This window comes from Blastomyces gilchristii, assembly GCF_000003855.2.
Source record: "Blastomyces gilchristii SLH14081 genomic scaffold supercont1.28, whole genome shotgun sequence".
In the NCBI taxonomy this organism is placed as follows: Eukaryota; Fungi; Ascomycota; class Eurotiomycetes; order Onygenales; family Ajellomycetaceae; genus Blastomyces; species Blastomyces gilchristii.
Window position 1 is genome coordinate 36,381 of NW_003101654.1, and position 14,634 is coordinate 51,014.

Here is a 14,634-nt window from a genome sequence, read left to right on the forward strand (position 1 = left end):
AAAATACCTGATTTTTTTCACACTAGTTTAGTAACTAGATTAGATTTTTGAAGAGAATCTAATAAACTAAAATTAATTTTTAAGATAAATTAATAAAATATTTACAAACTCTTTCTTAAAATATAGTGAGAAAAAGTATGATATCAATTAATAATAAATCAGATAATATGACAGTTTTTGAGAGAAAAACTAATAAAAAATAAGTTAATTTTTTACAGAGAAATTGATTAAAACTATTCACTTTTATTTTAAATTATTCAATTCTTCTCACACAATAAGTATATAACTCAAATCAGTTAATAAAAAGTATAAAAGAGAATTAAGTATTAATAAAAACTCTTCAGTCACTGAAAAAGTAATTCTTATTTAAAAGAATATGAAATTATGACAGAAAATAACTCTATTTTTAATTCTTTATAAGAATATTGTATAAAATCCAGAGAAAAATATCTTACTTTTTCAAGAGAAGTAAAAAACTAATTCTAAGATTTTTTTTTTGCATTAACTGCTGCAGAAGAATGAGATAGAAACTGCTAAAATATGTACTACTGTATACTCTCTATCAAGACTTTCTCTCTTCAGAGTCTTAATATTATAGAGAATATAAGTCTGTTTCTATATAATAATATAAATATTATCAGCAGAATGTAGAGGAACTGATTATTTATATCTTAAAATAGAAGACTTTGTCAATAATTATATCAATATAGAGTTAATTCTTAAATTCAATAGAAATCTAGTATTGCTGTTCTCAATCTCTTACAGAATCTATTAAATATTGAGATATTAAAACTAGATTTAATATATCTCACTGTGCAGAGATCAAAGGCTCAGTCAGATCTTGAAATATACTGATTTTATAGTTATCATATCTGCTGATTATGTATCAAATACAGTTACTGAGGTATTTCTTTGTATTTTTCTGCCAGAGATGAGCCAGATTGAAAGGGGCGGTACAGGGGTGAGACTTGGTGTTAATGTCTTCATACATCAAAGATAGACAGAGTTTTCATGAGAGATGCACTTCAGATATGTCTGTTAATTATGTGCTTGATACTATTGTCAAGGTATCTTTTTGTATTTTTCTGCCAGAGATGAGCCAGATTGGAAAGGGCAGTACATGAGTGAGACTTGGCATTGATGTTTTGAAACATCAAAGATAGACAGGGTTTTCGCGGAAGTTGCTTCACAGATATCTCCACAATTACAGATCTGAGATCCTTCAAAATCAAGAAGATTGATGCATATGACTAGATCTCCTCATCTTACAATGTGTATGGAAATTTGGTCCAGGGTTGTGGTGTGATAGGAGTGAACAGGGGATAATCCCGCACAGGAGTTTTGAACAATGTCTGGTTGACATTTGGCTGGATAACTTCACCACCACACGGGGTATGTGGTCGGCGATGGGGTCAAAATGCTCGTATGATTGCGGGCTTTTCGATGGATCTATCGGCGGTTTCTTACTCGAAAGATCGAGCGAGTTCGTGGTGCATCTTCTGATGCTATATATAAAATGAAGATAGAAGTTATTGTTACAGATATAATAGAAATAATAAAAGTAAGAGAAGCAGTAAGTATATAAAATTCTGACTTTCTTCAGCTGCTTAGCACAGTACAGATATATAATAATACTGATCAGAGACTGCACTGAAGCCTTCTCACACAGAGAAGATAAAGAAATTATAAGACTCTGTAGACTTAACTTAGCAGCATTCTGAGCAGAGCTCAGATATACTATAAAAGAGAAACTACAAATTGAACTCTTTTGAGCTGCTATCTCTTAAATCAAGCTCTCTCTGAGATTCTCTCTGAATGACTACACAGGGTTATATATTACTGTGTTGATTGAAAGAGAAGACAGTATTACAATGACAGTGAGAGAAGTAGAGAAAGAATTGAATACTGTTGAACTCACTAGCAGAAGAGATGACATCTCACTACAAGGTATAACGTGACTCACCACTCAACGAACTCATTCACTCAATGAACTGCTATTTTTTCCATGAATCTCTGCAACTCTTCAACTTCAACCACTCATCATGCTACTCAATGAAGTCATTATGAAGCAAGCAATCACTCAATTGAATCAATAATTGCTTCCTAAATATGCTGCAGTTGCAAAGGAATTCAGAATCAATCATGTTATCTTGATACAGCAGTTCAAAGATCAACACATCTTCAGAACAGAGACAACATCAACTTACTATCAGAATCTCACAAATACTGAAGAACAACATCTTCTATTTCATATTAATCAGTTATTCAATCACAGCTTCTCTGTAACATCTCAAATACTGTGCAATTTGATATTTAAGATCACTAAGATATAAGTAGAAATCAACTGAGTGTCTTACTTTTGTGAGTAGTATAAAACAAAGATCAAGAGCATCTATCTTCATGCTCTGAATCCAAAGAGAAAACAGATAAATAATAGCTACTATTTTGAACAATTCTTTATTCTTATAATTGCAGTTTTTTTGCTTCTTTTTATATATAATTTTATGAGCTTTTTACTAACTTTTATTGAATAGTTGCAGAAGAAGATCAAGCAGTATAATATTCTATCTCAGAATATCTACAATTTCAATGAAAAAGGCTTTCTTCTTGATCTTCTTTGTATCCTCAAGTGAATTGTTTTCATAGAAGCTCTTAAATGAAAGCATACAATTAAAGCAGTACAGAATGATAGTAGAGAATTCATTTCTCTGCTTACTGATATTTATACAGATAAAACTACAATTTCATCTGCACTCATTTATCATGAGAAATCAAGAGATATGCAAGATACATGACTTGAAGATTTTAATTCTAAAAAGAATCAAACATACTTTGCTGCTTCAGAAAATGAATGAAGTAATGATAAATATGAATTAATCTGGCTGAAACAGGTGTTTAATCCTCATACAAAGTAAAAAGCAAGAAATCATTATCATCTGCTTATATTAGATGATCATTCATCTTATATAAATATGACATTCATTGATTACACAGATCAGAATTGAATTTTACTCACTATTCTTTCTTCTCACTCTACACACTGTTTACAGTCACTAGATGTTGAAATATTTGACTCACTTGCAAAGACATATTCAGATCAACTAGATTTCTATACATGTTCTGACTAGGGCTTTATTCAGATTATAAAGCAAGATTTTGATGATTATTTCATGCTGCATGAGAAATCTCTACAACTGCAAAAAATATGAAATCTGTCTTTATAATCACTGATATACATTCTATAGATTATACCTGCATTCTTGAAAAGATTCAATCATGTTCACTTACATCTTCAGAACTGCTTCAGCAGCATACATCTACATCTATACAAGCTTTGCAAGGCCTGATAAAGCAGACAAATCAATATCATCACTGACTTTCAGCTGATATTAAAAAAATTCTCTGTACTGAGAAGAATATTGCTCTGAACAGAGAGATTCTCTTAATAGAGAATAGAAATCTTCAGACTGCTCTAAATAATGAGAGAAAACAATGCAAATGAGATAAATATATAAGATTGCTTAATTCATCAAATTTCTCACTTGCTCAATTCTTTTCTCCCACTAAGGTGCAGACTGCAAGAGAGTAAGCAGATGCTAATGAAGCTGCAAAAATCAATGATCAGGCATGTAAGAAGAATATGAAGCTTCAACAAGTGATTCTTCATGAGCAAAAGCATATAGAGCTCATGAAGTGAAAGAAACAATATGAGAAGCAATGATTAGAAGCTGCTCAACATCATGAGAAGGCCAAAGCTGCAGCTGCAGCTAAACATCTTATAGAGAAGCAACAGTGAGATGAACAGAAGCTTTAACTGTAAAAAGAGAAGAAAAAATGTGCTGCTAAATGTCATGAAGCACAGTTAGTAAATCAGATATTCACAGACATCTCAAAGAGATCTATAAGAAGATCAACAGTATGCTTAAAATACTGTAGAAGCTCTATACAATCTTCTGAAAGTAGTAATAAGTGTCACACACAGACCTCTCTGATGAAATTAAATAATATTTCTTCTCTAACATCTTCTACACTGCAATTCAATTCAATCATTTCAAAACCATAAGTTTCATGTTTCAGGCAGATTATTAGACCAAGCAATCATTCTCTGAATTAATCATATATATTTATATGATGTATTCTGCATATAGTTTTAATGTTTAATAAATAATATTAATATCTTATTGCATTGTTATGCCATGGTTGAAAATTAACAGCTCTATAGAGTGCTTTTTGAAGTTCGTTGAGTGATGAGTTACGTTAACTGCTACTGCAGCAGTTACAAAAAATGCACACAAAGAGAAAGAAGATGTAGTAATGAAAGTAATACTTTTACAGTCTATCAATACTACTGTCTCTATCTTAAACATGACTTTCTTGACAGTTACAGAAGCTGCAGCTGCATCACAAAGACATTTACTACTCACTAGAAAACATCAGAATAAGTCTCTTATTATCTTTTAAGAATGATACTCTTATGCACTTACTATTACAGATGAGAGAAGAAGGAAAAAATGTATAACAGAGAAAGAGAATCTTTTCAAAAAATTCTACTACTACTATTAACTTTGTCTCCAAAATATATCACTTTTGTAACGAATTTTATATACAGGATGAGAATATAACAAGATATCTGTAAGTCACTTATTAACTATATTTTTCACATTTTAAGTTAGTATATAAGAAATACACTTATCACATGTTTAATTTGAATAGAGATGAGAAAAAGAAGATCTACACAGTTACCAGAGAAACTGATCTATTTCTTTGTATCACACACAGTATATATACTATTAAATTGATTAATAACTATTACTATATAATAAAGATAATTTCTAATTCAGTAATCTTGAGAGTATTGAGACTATATTCTTAAAGAGAAGAGTATTATTATATCTCTGACTGTGTTAAGACTCTGTTGTAATTTCACATGACTCATCACTTCTCTATGAATAATTTCATTCATTTCACAGATCATTTAAACTGGTTTTTAATCACTCTATGATATTATTTAAATGTAATATAGAAAGATCTGATTGATTAATATAAGAATCTCACTTCTATATAAGATCAGCAGATTACTTCTTTCATAATAGTAAGATGCTGCTGAGGTATCACTTCATGTATTCTTACTCATAGAATAGAAAGAGAGTATTCACCCATTATCTATATTGAATAGCTAGATGCTGACTTCTGATCAAAGAAGCCAGTGATTCATTTTTCTTCTACTGATAATAGATACAAGAGTTACTGCATTTCTCATACAATCTTCTTAGCATACTAAGTACTATATCTATGATATTCTCACAATAACCCTGTAGCTCACAAGCTCACTATTCAAGCAAGATAGTCAAGCTCACTCATAGAGCTTCTCAAACAACTACCTCTATGTGATGCCACTGACTAGCAACCGCTTCGGTTCCGCCACGTTACAGAATGAATTCTTCTTATTTTCATTCTTCAATATGTCTGTAAGAGTTAAGAAGATTCTCATAAATACAAAGATAAATCATGTATAGAAATTCACAAAGCTTAGAAAGATCTGAATCTCATGAATACTAGTTAATTCTAATCATAATAGAGTAGCCTTAACTTATAAAGATTTCATCCGAATATTATCTGCAGTAATTACATATTCTAGGAAATTAATTCAGCAGACACTGAAGTTGTATTTTATAAGCTTAACATACAGTTCTATCTTATCTAAGACTCTTAACACAGTTTATACATACTTAGTGTGTTCTTTCTTCTTTACAGAGTACATGATCACATCATTCAGATATATTATTATGAAGACATTCAGATATATATGAAGTGTTTTATTAATAAAAGACTGAAATATCTCAGAGATATTAGTCAAATCATAAGACATTACTAGATATTCAAATAATTTCAGCACAGTTCTAAAGACAGTCTTTTATTCATTTTCAGACTGTATTCACAGCTAGACTGACCGTGTGACTGTGTCTGAGACCAGGATCAAACTTTACAGTTATTATATTGTCTAAAAGCATTACTTCTGATTATGATTTGTGTTCATTACATTGATTTCAAATCACATTATTTCAAATATTAAAGGTTTCAGATTCACTTTTCAAATAAAAATCTAGTCTCAGATAAAGAATATGTTTGAATTCTTAGTCACATTTTCATTCTGATTTCATTATTGAGAATGACATTAAATGAGACTATAAAATCATTTCTCACTTATATAATATCATAACATAGTGCTCATTTATTGAAAATTCAATAGAGAGTGTTATTAAATATCATTACTTTTCTAAACACAGATTATAATTCATATAATTTGAATTATAAAAAAAATATAAAATATAAAAAACAACAAAAAATAAAAAGTAAAACAAAAACAAGAAAAAATCACAATGAAAAAAAAAATGAAAGAAAAGAAAATGAAAGAAAAATAAAAAAATAAAAAATAAAGATAAAAAAAAATCAAGATCACAGAGTTACAGCACTTGTAAAATACTCACTTCTCAGAGTCTTTACAATATTTATTATCAACTGTGTATCTCTCACAGTGAGAGTAACACAGTTATAATAAATCATTATCTTAATATTATCTAATAAATAATCAGTATATATCTGTATAAATGTGAATAATTAGAAAATATACACTTAAAAAGTGTGATCAGAGTGAACTCTGCTGCTACTTGAATAATATTAAGAATATAATACTGAAATTGATGATTCTTTTCATTGATTGTATAGATAAGACATGCAAAGATGATCTTGAGAAATATAAAATTTCTCACTTTTATTTCTCAACTTCTGATAAAAATGAATCTCACAGAGAGACTGTATTTTCATGATATCAGAGACTGAGTGTTATTAAAAAGTATTACTTTGATATAATACACATGTACTTACTGCAGCAATTCACTCTCTGTGTATATAACTGAGAATTGCAGCTTTTTCACACTGTAGAACTCTCTCTGAGATGCTGCTACTGATTTGTAACTCACACAGTCTCTCAGTTCAGCATGTACTGTGTATATAAGGTTCTGTGTGCTGAGACTGTGTTGATCATTATGACCTGATATGATACTCACTTTTCACAGGTCATGTTTTATTTGAGAAGAGGAAAGAAAGATGTGACTGTTATTTTATTAAGAAGAGAATGAATAATTAGTATTATTAAATATAATTTAATTCATCTGTATTTAAAATTTGATTGATCTATATTCTTTAATTTAAGAGTTTCTAAGAGTGTTTTAACAGTTTTCATATCAGCTTGAACTTAGTGATGAATTGAAGAAGAAGAGAAAAGAGAGAAGAAAGAAATGAGAATAACTTATGTTTATAATATGAAAATAGAGAATCACTGTAATTATTCTCTCTAGTAACAAAGATCTGTTTTCTGCATGTATTTCTGATATTGATTATATAATAACTGTATACAAAGAATATCAATAGTGTATGCATTGAATGAAGATAATGTTGCTATATAACACTGTAGCTGTTTCTGTACATCTCTGAAAGCTGTTAATAGTTTCTTAATCTCTTTATATTTGATAAGTTAATAATATATTCTGATGTACTTCTTCTTTCATCATCATCATCATTATCATTATCATTATTATTATCATTATTATCATCATTATTATCATATCATTGCTAGCTGTCTTCTCTGTCTTCACTTCTCTTCAACACTTATTAAAATCAATTATATTATCTCTCTTCAAATATTCTGCAGTTCTGTGAATCATCAAGATGCATGAGCACTAACACAGATTAAAGAGAGAGAAGAAGAAGGCATTCAAGCACAGAGAGACAGATCACAAGATACATTATAATGTCTTGAAGATACTCTGTAAGAGAGTGAAATGATATCAATTTCAAGTAAGACTTCTGATAGATTTAGACTGAACTAAGTATAGAAATAATGCAGATAATGCTGCCTGTGAGAGATTGAAAAAGAAGATAGTGAAGAGTCTTATACAGCAGCAGTGAGATCAGAAGAAGTTCTGAGAATGATTTAAGACTAAGATGAAGAGAGAAAGAGAGAAGAAGAGTATTACTATAAATAAGTAGCAGCAGAAGAAGATTGAGAAGATATTAAAGTAAGAGATAAAGAAGTCAAAACTGATAAGTTTTTTGTTAAGAGATAATGATTTTTGATAACACTTCTGTTCTCTAATTGATTAGCAGAACCTGACAGAGAAGAAGGGAATTAAGGCCTTGTTCAGATCTTGAATGCACTTCATAATTCAGAACATTGAGAAGACAGTTCTACTCTCTGAACATATCAATCTGCTTACTGCTGAAATGAAACCTGAGACAGTAGATCAGGAAATGCGTGATTTTGAGATACAGATTAATCTGACTGAGAGAAAGCAGTGAGAACACTTCTCTGAGAAGACAGTGAAGAGAGATTTTAAGATGATTATCATCTCAGATGAGAAGGAGAAGAAGAAGAATAAGAATAAGAAGTGAATTATAAAGAATGAGAAAGAGAAGAAAGATAATGAGTAGAAAAAGTTTTTTTCTTTTTATATTAGTTAGTTATAAGTTTATAACTATTAGTTAATAATTGAAATTAATTTTAAGTGTTCAAAAATTATTGTACAAGTTGTAATCAATTATCAATATCAGGAATAATATATATATATATATTTAACTATCATGATTCACAGATCACTATAATGTATAGATATCAACATTTTTTCAACATTGATATTCATAATATTAAGATATTTTTAATGATATCATCTGATAATATAATTTGATAATACTCTCTTTCACAATATTAATATATTTCAAGAAATATGACAGAGAATAATCAAGATTGTTTATTTACTTTTATACATTAATGATATTAAATCTGAGTTAGTACTAAAATTATAACTAAGCTAAGAAAGAAGTTTATTTTCTCTTATATTAATTCTTCTTACACACATCAGTGATCAGTTATTGAAAATAAATTATCATCTTTCTCAAATTATTATCATATCTTCTGATTTCACTTCTTTCACTTCTTTTACTTCTATTGAAGATTCAAAACTCTTCAAGAAATCACTGTAAATCACAAAGTCTATATTATTTATAATTCAACACAGAATGCTCTCTTTCAATCATGATAAATAATCACTTCATTCTTCATATCTAATTCTAGGTCATAAAATTTATGAAAAACTCAACACAAATACTGAGATAAACTAAGACCAGACACACAGCCAACCGCTTCACCACGAACTCGCTCGATCTTTCGAATAAGAACCCGCCGATAGATTCATCGAAAAGCCCTCAATCATACAAGCATTCTGACCCCATCGCTGACCGCATACCCTGTGTGATGGTGGAGTTATCCAGCCAAATGTGAACCAGACATTGTTCAAAACTCCTGTGTGGGATTATTCCTCATTCTTCCCTATCACACCACAACCCCGGGCCAAATTGCCATATAAATTGTAAGATGAAGAGGCCTAGTCATATGCATCAATCTTCTCAATTTTGAAAGATTGTCAATCTGTAGTTGTGAAGATATCTGAGAAGTGATCTCTGCAAAAACCCTGTTCATCTTTGATGTTTCAAAACATCAATGTCAAGTCTCATCCTTGTACCGCCCTTCCTAATCTGGCTCATTCTCAGCAGAAAAATACAAAAAGATATCTCAGTGATAATATCAAGCATATAATCAACAGTTACTTCTGAAGTGCAATCTTCATGATCTGTCTTCAGTGTATCTAGACATCAATATCAAGTCTCATTCTCATATCACCTCTCTCAATCTGGCTCATCCCTGACAGAAAAGTACAAAAAGATACCTCAGCAACTGTATTTGATACATAATCAGCAGATATAATAACTATAAAATCAGTATATCTCAAGATCTGACTGAGCCTTTGATCCCTGCACAGTGAGATATATTAAATCTAGTTTTAATATCTCAATATTTAATAGATTCTGTAAGAAATTGAGAACAGCAACACTAGATTTCTATTGAATTTGAGAATTAACTCTATATTAATATAATCATTGACAAAGTCTGCTATTTTGAGATATAAATAATCAGTTTCTCTACATTCTGCTGACAATATTTATATTATTATATAGAAACAGACTTATATTCTCTATAATATCAAGACTCTGAAGAGAGAAAGTCTTGATAGAAGATATACAGTAGTATATATCTTAGTAGTTTCTATCTCATTCTTCTGCAGCAGTTAATGCAAAAAAAAAAATCTTAGAAATAGTTTTTTACTTCTCTTGAAAAAGTAAGATATTTTTCTCTGAGTTTTATATAATATTCTTATAAAGAATTAAAAACAGAGCTGTTTTCTGTCATAATTTCATATTCTTTTAAGTAAGAATTACTTTTTCAGTGACTGAAGAGCTTTTATTAATATTTAATTCTTTTTTACACTCTTTATTAACTGATTTGAGTTGCACACTTATTGTGTGAGAAGAATTGAATGATTTAGAATAAAATTGAATAGTTTTAATTAATTTCTCTGCAAAAAATTGACTTATTTTTTGTCAGTTTTTCTCTCAAAAACTGTCATATTATCTGATTTATTATCAATTGATGTCATACTTTTCCTCACTATATTTTGAGAAAGAGATTGTAAAGATTTTATTGATTTATCTTAAAAATCAATTTTAGTTTATTAGATTCTCTTCAAAAATCTAATCTAGTTACTGAACTAGTGTGAAAAAAATCAGGTGTTTTATATATAAAAGTCTTTTATTCTTCTTTTGAAACAGTCTAATCAACTTTTCAATTGAAAACAGACTTAGAAACCTCTTAATTGAAACAGTCTGATCAACTTTTCAAAAGAGTTTAATATATATCTTAATTAAAACAGTCTGATCAACTTTTCATTGAGTGAGAACACTGAGTTCAAAAATTCATTCAGTTGATGTGAAAAAAGATGCTTTATCAAATGCTATTTCTGAGATTGAAATTCTGAAGAGAAGAAAGAAAGAAGAAATAGAGAAATAACAAGTTCTTGAAATATAGAAACTTGAAAAAGTAAGTAAGATTTTTGAAAAGTAGTGTCTGAGTGAGATAAATGAAGAAGTTCTGTTAATTCTTTATACTCAGACTAGACAACTACAGAAGATGATTAAGTTTAAACTTGAAATTTCAAACACAGTTCAAAAAACATTGAAAATTTCTAGTATAATCACTGACTTCTTATCTTGCTCTTCTTTCTTCTTTTCTACTTCTTCTTCTTCTTTGAATTAGAAGAAAACATATGCTCAAGCAGCTGAATCTGCTGTCTCTAAATCTGCTATCTCAAAACATGCTCAAAATCCTGAGAAAACTGAGAAGAATAATACTCATACTTCTATTGATAGAAAGATAAAGAAAAAAATGCAAAAGAAGAAAAACTTTCAAATCTTCAGAATTAGAAGACTTATTCTCAAAGTCTCAAATCAGAACATCTTACAAAGGAACAAGCTAAACTCAAATCTCATTTTCAGAGTCAGAAATGAAATTAATCAGCAGTTCTTTTCTCAGTTAATAACTGATATTAAAGTTCAAAAATCAGTTATAGCTTCAATTGAGTCATTCTTCTTTGAAAACTCTATCATTCTGACTATAATGCCTGAATTCAGTGCAGAATTCCTTATTCAGAATAAGAATCTCTGAAAATTAGCAGTAGAATCTTTGTTAAATATAACAATTTTATCTGAGAGAGATGAAAAGTGAGATAAATTCATTCTTCATGATATTTCAGTTGAAATTTTTGACTGTGAAGAGAGAATGCTACTTCTCAAAAATGAATTAGAAGAATACAACTCTATTCAACTGAGAAAAGAGTCTGTATAACTAAATTTAATTGAGTTCAGATAAAGTAGAAGAAATCCCTCTGTTCTAGTATATATAAAGATACTTAAACAGTCAAAGATCTCTGAAGTAAGAGTAGCAGATTTGAAAATGAGAGTTCATGAATACAAAGACTCAAGAATAAATCTCAAAGCTTAAACATAGTGTTCAAACTGTTAAAGATATGAACACTTTACAATCTTCTATTTCAGAGACTCAAAATATGTATTCTGTGTCAGAGATCATAAAACTAGTGAGCATAAATGTGAAACATACTTAAAAAGAGATGAAATATGATAATATACTCTGCTTAAATGCTCTAATTGCAAAGAAAAACATGCATCTAGCTCAAAAGAATGTATATTTACTTCAAGAACTCAAAAGAACTGAAGAAAAGATAAAGCTTAAAGTAAATCTAGAACTGAAGAGAATAGTTAAGCCAGTAAACTCACAACTGTAAGCTTAAAAAGAAGAAACTCTTAACTATCTAAATCTTCAAACTTCAATTCTTCAGCTAAATGTAAACAGAATTTAAATTCTCAAACTTCTGTTAAGATTAGAGAATTGAGAAATGACTCTGATAATAAACTAGATATAATACAAGTAGTTAAGATTTCTACTTTTCAGAATAGTTATAATCTACTATTTAATGATAGTGATTAGATTCTACTCTACTCTCTTTTAGTATGAATATATAACAAAAACAACAAAAAAAGTTTAAAAACTCTTTAAAAATCACATTTATTCAAAATAATGTGAATAGAAACTCAAATTGCATTTATTCTTATCTTCAAATTGCATTTGAATAAAAAGTTGATTTTATACTACTTCAGAAGCTGAATTTTGATGCTGAGTAAAAATATATTATTTCTTATTCAAGCTACTACTGCTTTTTATCTCAAAAGTCTGAGATAAAGTCAAGAGTAGTGATCTATAAAAGAAAGAGATTAAAATATCAATTTAATCTAAGATTTAATATTATATCTGACTCTGATATTCTGGTGAGTAATGTTATAGATAAAGAGAATGAGTTTGATACTATACAGCTCATAAATATCTATAATGAAAAGTCATTGAAGAAAAATAATAACATCTGAACAATTAATAGAGGATTTCTGAATATAACTTCATCATGAAACTCTATAATTGTAGAATATTTCAATGCACATCATCTCTAATGAAATTCAGAATGCAAAAGAGCAGTAAGAGCTGATAATCTAATTGAATAAATCTTTGAGCATTCAATAGATTTAGTTAACAAGTCTGATTAACAAACATTCTTTAGAAAAGATATGAAACAGAAATCTATTATAGATCTAATCTTCATGTCATAAAATCTAATAGAAAAAAGACTTGTAAACTAATTTATTGATTCAAATGAGACATCAGAATCAGATCATGAGATTATTCAATTTGATATTAAACTGAGTGAGAAATAAATGAGTGAAAATCCTCTTCTCTCTAATCAGTTTAACTTTGAAAAAGCTGACTGAAAGACAGTTGAAGAAAGTATAAAACTATTAAAATCTGAAAGATAGAGTAAGCTATATTGAAATCCTGATCAAGATATCTCAAATGAAATACTTGAGAATAGAGTGAAGCTCATTATATCTATTATTCTAGCAAGTGTTAAAGATAATATTTCAAAGAGAAAGTCTTCTGAGTATTTAAAATCTTGATAAAATGAGAATATTATATCTAAAAGAAAACAATTGACTACTGCTAGAAGAGATTGAAAGAATGATATAATTTCTAATAAAGAGTTCAAAGCTGTCAGAAATAAATATTTTTCAGATATTAAAAAAGATAAAACAGACTGCTGAAATAAATTTCTTAAAGAAGTATAAGAAAAAGAAGTTTTTAAAGCTTTTAACTATACTAAAATAAGAAGTGTAGCAAAACTTTCAATCTTAGAATATGAGTTTCAGAATGAATTATATACAGCAAACTCTTTTGAGAAAAAATGTCAAGCTTTTATAAGAACTCTCTTTCAAAACTCATCAGATTCCGATTCAGAGAAAGAGAATATATCACTTCTCAACTATATTGATGAAAATGACTGGAAATGGCCTGATCTTACTCAAGATGAATTAGAGTCAGCTATCTTCTCAAGTTCAGTTAAGACTGCTGCAGGGCCTGATTCAATTAATCACTTAATTATTTAAAATACATACTTCTACTTAAAGAATGAATATTTTGAGCTCTTTTTCAATCTCTTGAAAAATGAATATCATTCTGAATACTGAAGAGAAGTCACTGAAGTGATTCTTGCAAAATCTAATAGAAAAACTTCAATTCTCAAGTTATATAGAGTAATATCTCTATTGAACTGTCTAGAAAAGATTTTAGAAAAGATAATAGCTACTTAACTATCTTTTATAAGCTCTATCAGTAATTCTCTTTTATTCAGTGAATAAATGAGAGATAGAAAACAGTGCTCTGTAATTGACACTGTTCTCTCAGTTATTTATAATATTTAAATAACAAAGTATGAAGATCTGGTCTCAACTGCAGTTTTTATTAATATAAAAGAAGTATTTAATCATGTTTCAAAGTCAAAGTTAATTCAGACATTGAAGATGTTAAAACTGCTACTTTCTCTAATAAAATGAGTTAATTATTTTATATTTAAAAGAATTATACAACTTTTCTTTGATAAAATGAAATAAGACAAGACTGAGATAAAAATAGAAGTATCATAAGAATCTTCAATCTCACTCATTTTATTTGCAATATACACTGCATATCTATTCAAAAATAGAAATATGAGAATAGTGTGATCTCTGAGTTATATGAATGATATTGATCTAGTCTACAGCTTAAAAAATATCAAAGAGAATTTA